This window comes from Aegilops tauschii, chromosome 3 (assembly GCF_002575655.3).
Source record: "Aegilops tauschii subsp. strangulata cultivar AL8/78 chromosome 3, Aet v6.0, whole genome shotgun sequence".
NCBI lineage: Eukaryota > Viridiplantae > Streptophyta > Magnoliopsida > Poales > Poaceae > Aegilops > Aegilops tauschii.
In genome coordinates, this window is record NC_053037.3 from 27,621,293 (window position 1) to 27,632,220 (window position 10,928).

The window sequence follows — 10,928 nt, forward strand, 5'->3', positions numbered from 1 at the left end:
TACAAATATGAGCAACCGCACCGGTATCAAATACCCAGGAGCTACTACGAGTGCTGGTAAGGTACATATCAATAACATGTATATCATATATACCTTTGGTATTTCCGGCCTTCTTATCCGCTAAGTACTTGGGGCAGTTCTGCTTCCAGTGACCGTTTCCCTTGCAATAAAAGCACTGAGTCTCGGGCTTGGGTCCATTCTTTGGCTTCTTCCCGGCAACTGGCTTACCGGGCGCAGCAACTCCCTTGCCGTCCTTCTTGAAGTTCTTCTTACCGTTGCCTTTCTTGAAACTAGTGGTTTTATTGACCATCAACACTTGATGTTCCTTTTTGATCTCCACCTCCGCTGACTTCAGCATTGAATATACCTCAGGAATGGTTTTCTCCATCCCCTGCATATTGAAGTTCATCACAAAGCTCTTGTAGCTAGGTGGAAGCGACTGAAAGATTCTGTCAACGACCGTGTCATCCGGGAGATTAACTCCCAGTTGAGACAAGCGGTTGTGCAACCCAGACATTTTGAGTATGTGCTTGCTGACAGAACTATTCTCCTCCATCTTACAACTGTAGAACTTGTCGGAGACTTCATATCTCTCGACTCGGGCATGAGCTTGGAAAACCATTTTCAACTCTTGGAACATCTCATATGCTCCGTGTTGCTCAAAACGCTTTTGGAGCCCCGGTTCTAAGCTGTAAAGCATGCCGCACTGAACCAGGGAGTAATCATCACTACGCGACTGCCAGGCGTTCATAACGTCTTGAGTTGCTGGGAAAACAGGTGCGTCACCTAGCGGTGCTTCAAGGACATATGCTTTCTTGGCAGCTATGAGGATAATCCTCAGGTTACGGACCCAATCCGTGTAGTTGCTACCATCGTCTTTCAGCTTGGTTTTCTCTAGGAACGCGTTGAAGTTGAGGGCAACATTAGCGTGGGCCATTGGATCTACAAGATAGATTTGTAAAGACAATTTTAGACTAAGTTCATGATAATCAAGTTCATCTAATCAAATTATTTAATGAACTCCCACTCAGATACATCCCTCTAGTCATCTAAGTGATACATGATCCGAATCGACCAGGCCGTGTCCGATCATCACGTGAGACGGACTAGTCATCAACGGTGAACATCTCCATGTTGATCGTATCTACTACACGACTCATGTTATCTACTACACGACTCATGTTCGACCTTTCGGTCTCTCGTGTTCCGAGGCCATGTCTGTACATGCTAGGCTCGTCAAGTTAACCTAAGTGTTTTGCATGTGTAAATCTGGCTTACATCCGTTGTATTTGAACGTTAGAATCTATCACACCCGATCATCACGTGGTGCTTCGAAACAACGAACCTTCGCAACGGTGCACAGTTAGGGGGAACACTTTCTTGAAATTTTAGCGAGGGATCGTCTTATTTATGCTACCGTCGTTATAAGCAAATAAGATGTAAAAACATGATAAACATCACATGCAATCAAATAATGACATGATATGGCCAATATCATTTTGCTCCTTTACAAAGAGAGATCACATCCCTTGATGTGTTTAGGGGGTTGTACCGAAGCAGAAGTGATATTCAACAAAAACCAGGCAAATTTGGTCGAAAATCGGATTTCAGTGCAAAACCGACCTGGTTTGGCTGACCGTCACTATCCACGTCACTTATAAGCCAAGAGAGGGGGAAACAGAGCACCACGGCGAGCCACCTTCCCTGACGCCGCGCTCCCCACTACTACGCTGCCTCCCACCATGCTGCACCACAACGTCCCACCTTGCAAGTCACCGGATTTGAGCTGTCGCGCGCCAGCTGCCAAGCCGTGGCGCCCCGACACGTGCACCACCGCCCCGTCCCCCCGAATTCAACAGATCCCGAGATGCGCCGCCATCGGCCTCCGGCCTCCCGCACCTCTCCTCAACCTCCTGCCCCCCCCCCCTCGGCGCCTAGTGCCTCCCCGACCCAGTCGTCACCAACTCGTCGTACCTCCTTCCCGCCACTTGCCATTGCCCAGATCTTTCTAAGCCAGTGGCCAGATGTGCGCTCTGCTTCCATCGCCCCGAGTTGCACTTCTGTTGTCTTGAGCTTGGTCGAAAGCCCTTCTCACAGCGGCAGCACCTACTCGGCATGAACAGCTCATGAAACGACTGCTCCTCGATGCAACAAGTGACTATGGCAGCGGCTCCTCGATGTAGAATAGGTGGACGGGGACCATCTAGGCGGCGAGGCCATGGCAATAAAGTAAAGTAATTACATGGCGTTTTCATTGACATGCAGGTCATACAATAAATTAAGACAACTCCTATGGCTCCTGTCGGTTGTCATACTCATCGACATGCAAGTCGTGATTCCTATTACAAGAACATGATCAATCTCATACATCACATATATCATTCATCACATCCTTTTGGCCATATCACATCACACGGCATATGCTGCAAGAACAAGTTAGACGTCCTCTAATTGTTGTTGCAAGTTTTTACATGGCTGCTCTAGGTTTCTAGCGAGAACGTTTCTTACCTACGCCAAAACCACAACGTGATATGCCAATTTCTATTTACCCTTCATAAGGACCCTTTTCATCGAATCCGATCCGACTAAAGTGGGAGAGACAGACACCCGCTAGCCACCTTATGCAACTAGTGCATGTCAGTCGGTGGAACCTGTCTCACGTAAGCGTACGTGTAAGGTCGGTCCGGGCCGCTTCATCCCACGATGCCGCCGAATCAAGATAAGAGTAGTAACGGCAAGTAACTTGACAAAATCGACGCCCACAACAACTTGTGTTCTACTCGTGCATAGAAACTACTCATAGACCTGGCTCATGATGCCATTGTTGGGGATCGTTGTAGAAATTAAAAAACTTATACGCATCACCAAGATCAATCTATGGAGAGACTAGCAACGACAGATAGGGGAGTGCATCTTCATACCCTTGAAGATCGCGATGCGGAAGCGTTACAAGAATGCGGATGAAGGAGTTGTACTCGCAGCGATTCAGATCGCGGTTGATTCCGATGTAAGCGTCGAACAACGGCGCCTCCGCGTTCAACACACGTACAGCCTGGGGACGTCTCCTCCTTCTTGATCCAGCAAGGGGAGAGGAGAAGTTGAGGGAGAGCTCCGGCAGCACGACGGCATGGTGGTGGAGCTTGCAGTTCTCCGGCAGGGCTTCACCAAGCACTACGGAGGAGGAGGAGGAGGTGTTGGGGAGGGAGAGGGCTGCGCCAGGGGAAGGGGTGCGGCTCCCATGCGCCTCCCCACTATATATAGGGGTGGAGGGGGCTGGTTTCTTGCCCTCCAAGTCCATTGGGGCGTTGGCAAAGGTGGGGGGAAGAAATCCCATCATTTCCCTTCCCCACCGATTGTTATCCCCCCTTTTTAGGTATCTTGATCTTATCCCTTCGGGATATGATCTTATTCCTTCTAAGGGGGGATATTGGTGCGCCTTGAGCAGGGGTGTGGGGCCTTGCCCCCACTACCCACGTTCATGTGGGTCCCCCCATGCAGGTGGGCCCCACTCCGGAACCTTCTAGAACCTTCCCGGTACAATACCGAAAAATCCCGAACATTTTTCCGGTGGCCAAAATAGGACTTCCCATATATAAATCTTTACCTCCGGACCATTCCGGAACTCCTCATGACGTCCGGGATATCATCCGGGACTCCAAACAACATTCGGTAACTGCACACTAATTCCCATAACAACTCTAGCGTCACCGAACCTTAAGTGTGTAGACCCTACGGGTTCGGGAATCATGCAGACATGACCGAGACAGCTCTCTGGCCAATAACCAACAACGGGATTTGGATACCCATGTTGGATCCCACATGTTCCACGATGATCTCATCGGATGAACCACGATGTCGGGGATTCAATCAATCATGTATACAATTCCCTTTGTCAATCGGTACGTTACTTGCCCGAGATTCGATCGTCGGTATCCCAATACCTCGTTCAATCTCGTTACCGGCAAGTCACTTTACTCGTTTCGTAATGCATGATCCCGGGACTAACTACTTAGTCACATTGAGCTCATTATGATGATGCATTACCGAGTGGGCCCAGAGATACCTCTCCGTCATACGGAGTGACAAATCCCAGTCTCGATTCGTGCCAACCCAACAGACACTTTCGGAGATACCTGTAGTGTATCTTTATAGCCACCCAGTTACATTGTGACGTTTGGCACACCTAAAGCATTCCTACGGTATCCGGGAGTTGCACAATCTCATGGTCTAAGGAAATGATACTTGACGTTAGAAAAGCTTTAGCAGACGAACTACACGATCTTGTGCTATGCTCAGGATTGGGTCTTGTCCATCACATCATTCTCCTAATGATGTGATCCCGTTATCAACGACATCCAATGTCCATGGTCAGGAAACCGTAACCATCTATTGATCAACGAGCTAGTCAACTAGAGGCTCACTAGGGACATGTTGTGGTCTAAAAAAAGTTTGCGTATTCAAAAAATAGTTCACCAAATAAAAAAAGTTCATGTATTCAAAATAAAGTTCACAGATTCAAAAGAGATCATCGATTTTCAAAAAATGTCCATCGAACAATAAAATTAGTTCATCAATTTGAATAAAAAAAGATCCGATTTGAATAAAAAAAGTTCATCGAATTTGAAAAAAGTTCATCGGATTTCGAAAAAGTTCATCTAAATTGAAAAAAGTTCATGTATTCACAAACAAGTTCACAGATTCAAAAGAGTTGATCGATTTTAAAAAATGTTCATCGAACAATGAAAGTAGTTCATCGATTTGAATAAAAAAAGTTCATTGGATTTGAAAAGAAGTTCATCAATTTGAAAAAAATTCATTGGGTTTGGAGAAAGTTCATCAATTTTGAAAAAAAGTTCATCAATGTAAAAAAGTTCATCAATTCTGAGAAAAATTTCAAAGAAATGAAAAAGTTCATCAAATTTGAAAAATAAGTTCATCGATTTTGAAAAAGGTTCAAGAGTTTCAAAAAAAAAACAGTTCATGGATTTTGAAAACAAGTTCATCTATTTGAAGAAAACAATTACGAATTTGGAAAAAGAAAGAAGAAAAGAACAGAGAAAAAAGGAAAAGAAAGAAAAATGGAACAAGGGAAGATATAAATGGACGAAAAACGTGTTTGTTATCACAGTTAGTGAGGTAGTCGGGTTGGTCACCCCACGATCACTTATAACCAGCGACGCTGGGATTGAATCCTAGCTCATGTTGTGTTTTTGCAGCTTTCCATAGAGTTTAGAAAGCGGAAGAAAAAGATGGGCCGGCCTACGAGATCCTGCTACAGGCGCCGGTTAGCAAAACAGTAGAAACCGGCGCCTACAGCGCTAAATAGGAATTGCCGCTCGGCTGTCGCTCAAGGCCAGTTTTTTTGCTGGCTTTTTGGGCTTCCAGAATAAGCTGCCCCATACCCGCTTATTCTAGAAGCCCAACCAAAATTTCTAGAAGCTTAATAGTCAAGTCTTAACTACTAGGCTTCTAAAAAAATTGATTGGGATTCTAGAATAAGCTGGGTTGGGGGCAGCTTATTCCAGTTTATTCTAGAAACCAGCAAAAGAACAGGCCCTCGGTGACTACTGCCGCCACGGCCACCCTCCGCTCCTTCCACCAGGACGAACCGCCGCTTTGCTCTCCTTCGAAGGAGCGTTGCCTGGTTGCCAGATCTCCTTCCACCATGAGCCGCCGGACGTCTTGAGCAAGGTGGCAAGCACATGCCAACCCGGAGTCCCGGACCATACGCCCACCGCAGAGCCGCCGGCCACCGCTTTGGATCCCGAAGGAGGCAAGGAGCTCTTGCTACCAGCAACCTCCCATCCCAATTTCCCCCTAGCCACTGCCCAGTCCCACCTCTAAATCCCTGATCCGTCCCGAGTTCCCAACGCCCTCAATATTGTTGGGTGAATTCTTCTATCAGTGGAGTTTGGCATTGTTGCGTACTCTAGTAGATAGTAGTCACTGCAATTTGGCCAAGAATTATATATATTGTAGACAATCTATTTGGCATTGTGTTGTCCAATAGTCATATCACCTATAGATTATAGTCAGTGCAATTTGGCCAAGAATCATATCTATTATGGTCAGTGCAATTTGGTATTGTGTAGTCCAGTAGTAATCTCTACTATTAAAGGAAAATCGAACGTCGTGATGATTCGACCTCCTTTGCACGTACGTGAGAAAAATAAGACCTCCTTCCCACCCTCTTCCCTCCCGCACGCTAAAGAAAAAACATTAAAAAAACAACCCACGTACGCACGTCCCACCCCCACTTCCCTTCCCCAAATCCCTCGCTACAGATCCCATGCCTATGAGTCGTCGCCGTCGCCGACTTATTCTTGTCTGCGGCGACCTCAAGCAGCAGCCAAGGAGGAGCTCGACGCGGGGAGGGCCGAGGACGAAGCGGCGCAGTGGCGACAACGACGGGCGACCTCAACTGGCAGTATACTGCAGCGAAAGGAAGAGCTAGACGTGGGGAGGGCGACGAGCAGGAGCGGCACGGTGGCGACAACGATGGACGACGCCCCAGGTAGCACCATCTCCCTACCCTCGCTCCACCTCTTCTTCTCCCCGTAGCCTGTACTCCTCCACCCCCTTGTACTCCTCTCCCATTGTGCTTCCTCCCTCCCTGTCAAAGCTTCCCTGTCCAACTTTTAGTCCCATCAGATCTGCTCGGTGGGAAGGGCCTGCAACAGTTTAGCACGTGAATTGGCATCTCCCACCAGATCCCAAGGTGACCAAACTTTGATTGCTGACGTTTTGGATATCCTCAGGCTAATGTATTCAAACTATCTGAGTGGTTGTACTCAGGTATCCTCAAAAAATTGTGAAGTTATCTTGACATGTCAATGTGTGAAGAAAAATAATGATTGGTCATCTAGGTCTTCAGTTCTAGCACGGTCTAATATTTCCAGCGGAGTAATCCCACATTGCACAGCCACCATCACTGAACAATGGACTTGCTAACCATTCTAATCTTCAAAATATAAGGCGAAGTTTGATAGCTTTATTTGGTATTGAGAAGAAACAGGGAAGTATAGAAAAGGAAATTTTTTTCCACCCCACCCTTCAGAATATTTTTGCTGAGTAGCATGCACATCTCAATCATATGCATTCCCTCTTTGATTCATTTTTAAAACCCTGTGTGATGCATGGGAGAACCATGTAAAATTATCAACCATGCCAGTTGATAAAATCGGAAGGTGTTTCTTTGTGCTCACATTATCTAATTAGAATTTTATTTGCCAGCTCGATTGGATTATCATGATCTAAGTAGCGACGCCGTGGTGTCATCATGGTTGGAGGAGACAACTCATATGAACATGCCAAGGAGACCGATCATACTACTTTATGCAATGTGGTAATGTTTTTCCTTTATTGCTATTGTTGCACTATGTATTATAAATTCGTAATGTAAGAGAACTACATGGATGATACATCTCATTAAACACTTGAATACTTGATTATAGAATCGTGGTACTAAGAATATATTGTTTACGCTGATTTCTGAACCAATTTCCACCATTTGTATTCCGATAACTACGATGCTTGGATTTCCACTTGGGACGAAGCGAACACTTATTCATCGGTATTCCAAATTATATCACTTGGTTGTAGTATCATGGTGCTAATTAGATAATCTCTTGACTGGTTTTGACTCTATGCCAATAGTTCAGCATCTTTTGTTTTCATAAGTCTTAAAAGGAATCATTAAAAATTGGCAGATGGCCAGTAAAGTGTCAAACCCAGAGGCCCTCTGCCATCTTGTGGGTAAAACTGCATTGTAAAACTAAAAAGTGAATCATATTAGCAATGTGCCCACCCTCAAATTGTTTCTTGTTATATTAATGTGCAGACTACCAGATTGCAAATTTTCCGATCATGATATGATTCTGAGAGATGATGCATGATTGCAGATGGCTACCAAATTGGAAAATTACTAACCTTCAGTAAATATAGATGTACTTCATGCGTGCAAGTTTGATGCATGATTGCAGGTGCATGCAGGCTCAGTTTGTGCAAGGCAAGTGTGTGCGTATATCAAGAATGATTACTTTATTTTCAGATGGCACCTGCAATGCTCATACCAAGTGCGTGCATAAATTAGTATCATGTTGTGTGCACATTGAGCTTATAATCTTATCTGAATAATTTTTCATATTTCTCACACACACTTAACCCATCCATTTATCTCTCTTTCTCTATCTCACACACACTTAACCCATCCATTTATCTCTCTGCTAATTCTCCACTTGGGTACAAGTCGCTCGAGGTTGCTACTGCAGGAACATGGTTTGCCCATCAATCTCTTGGAGTGATTCGACCCTTGGAAACATAACCTGCTACTTCACTCGGCGCAAGGAACTGGGTAATAAGTTACAGTTTTCGTTTCCAATTCTGTTGCTGATTGATTAGGCATTACTCATCTATGTTATACTGATAGTTAAGGATTTGCTGCAATTACAGAACTAAGAACTTAGGTTTCAGAATGAATAGAACATTGATTATGCTAAAACTAAAATAAATCTTGATCTGCTTCAGATGCCCACAAACTGTTGAGAGTGATTGGTTCAAAGGTCAACACAAACATTGTCAAACCTTTTTTTACGAAGAAACCTTGATATTTAAACTGGTTCAGAAACTAGAATTCTGTAATACAATGTACTCATATATGACTTACATGCATCTATGAACCATATGTTCCTTCTAAGTGATTGTCAGTTTCTTCCTTTCTTGATTAATGTGTATATGATATGCAAAAGTAAACTGTTATATATCCCATATGTTCATGTTTATCAGGACCCATCAAGTTGTCCTATCCAAATTCAGAGGGTCGATTTAAAAAAATCAGAATAAGAACTCTGAAGACTTGAACAATCCTTTTCACAAACGGATTGAGATGAAATTGTGTGCTTTATCTGATAGGTTCTCTCATTTTAATTATTATCATTGTGTGTTGATTATATGAGGTGTTAGCTCTTCCTGGACCTCTCATCATTTCACCTGTAGCTAATGAAGCTTAGTGGAAAGCATCAATAAATAATTGTTGGCATATTTGATAATTTTAGATAGTTGCTGAGGCAGACATGCTGGTCCTCAGGTTAAAATACATTTTTTGCCTGATCTTTGTATAGGTGGTATGACTATAACTGAACCATGTGTTCTTTTATATCATATAACTGAATCATGAGTTTGTTTCATATTTTAAACCTACATGAAAGGAAGTGTGCTTGTTGACGATGGTTATTGTTGCTGAATCCATATCCTGGTTCAGACTCATATTTTGTTATTCTTAGGTGGCGGACTTGTACGGCATCGTGACGGACAACTCGCGGTCCGTGTGCCGCGGCATGGCTTTGGCTCGTCAGGCAATATTGGTCCAATATGTGTCTTACCATCGCAGTGCTGTGAGGCCTATGTATTGTCTCGCCCTTTTCCACTGCTCAAACAGTCATCTACTGCAAAAGGTACAAAGAATAGGCTTCAGTTTGCTGTTACTCACAACTCACAAGCAGATGACAATCTTTCTTTCAGTGAATAGAGTAGCTTTTAATTCTCTTCCAGTATCCCTTGACAATTGACATGAGCGCAGCCTCAAGGATGTAAGATTATTTGTTCTTCCTTGTAGTATGTGATGAGACGCATGCTACTTGTACATAGATGCTAATACATATCTTCTTTATACGTAAATACTCGCTCTACAGAGGGATTATGTGCAGACGAATAGCATGGGAGTAGAGGGGGCGGGGAGAAAGACGCCACTTTGTTTTGTTTTGTTTTATTGCAAGGAGAGGTTGGTTATGGAGACACAATGACTTACGAGTAAAATAATGTGAGAGAGAATTGCTATTTATCGCTGCGTGAATGGAAAACCACAACTTGCCATGTTTGATACACAATAATAAAACAAAATTTTAATCAATGTGTTAGTACATTATTTTTGTCACTCCGTGGCAACGCACGGGCATTCGACTAGTTTTTTTAATGATTTGTTGCTTGCTTGCCTAGCTACCTCTATATAGTTGATCCATTTATGCTTCCTCAACTATTGTGTATTCATGCTTATTTTTGTTTTGTAATTGTGGAACTGAAGATGAAGAGGAATGGTGATATTAACTCATTTTTTTCAGAATTGTGAGGCTAAAACAAGGGAGGTTGCAACCAAAGAGCAACCTAAACCTGAAGATACTAGAATACATTGTTCTGATTCCCCACCTCCTGTCCATTCTGATGCAGAGATTGAAGTTGATATTGAATATGAAGCAACACGGTTGCCATCACCCCAATATACACGTGCAACGTCATATAATATTCAAAGGCAACCACCTAATCCAGGGGAAAGGATTACTATTTCAGAGTACGTACGGTGTCGATGATCAAGATGTAGTTCGAAGACGATGCATTGCAAAGTCTGCAATTCAACCATCTGCACACAACTTCGAAGTCGAGAAAATCTACGGTAAAAATTGACACTTCAACTTTTGTTTGGTTTGAGAACTACAGATGGCTAGAATATAGTGTCAAATACGAGGCAGCATTTTGCTTTGTGTGTTATTTGCTCAAAGGGAAATCGAATGGAGGGCCTAGGGTTGGTGCCTTTGTTAAAGGTGGTTTAAGGGTGTGTGGCAAGCTCGTATTCCCCTTAAGATAAAAAGTTTTATGTGGTGAGCTATATGTGCTCGTCTTCCGGATAGCAACCAAATAATTAAAAGGCATGGTATTGCAATTGTGGTGTGTTCCTTTTGTGGGGAGAACGTGGATACGAGACATATTCTTTTCAATGTGTGTTTGCCAAAAAAATTGGAGTTGTGTTGATCATGGTTGAACGTCAACTTGAACCCAAATAGCTTGACTGACCTTTTTGGTAATATTGTTGATCTCTCGGACCAAGTCCATCGCGTTTTTTTAGTTTGCTTTCATTGCTCAATCTAGGATCTTTAGAT

At 43.7% G+C, this 10,928-nt stretch overlaps 1 long non-coding RNA gene and 1 pseudogene across 1 annotated transcript; one reads left to right on the forward strand and one right to left on the reverse strand.

The window, feature by feature from the left end:
* The window catches only part of LOC141042643 (2-oxoglutarate-dependent dioxygenase AOP3-like), a 34,528-nt pseudogene extending 32,485 nt beyond the window's left edge, over nucleotides 1–2,043 (reverse strand).
* A 4,259-nt stretch (nucleotides 2,044–6,302) lies between these two features.
* Nucleotides 6,303–10,627, forward strand: LOC109776943 (uncharacterized). Its single transcript, XR_012180901.1, has 3 exons — nucleotides 6,303–6,514; nucleotides 7,234–7,345; nucleotides 9,282–10,627. It is a non-coding gene; the product is annotated as an uncharacterized lncRNA (long non-coding RNA).
* Nucleotides 10,628–10,928: the final 301 nt, after the last annotated feature.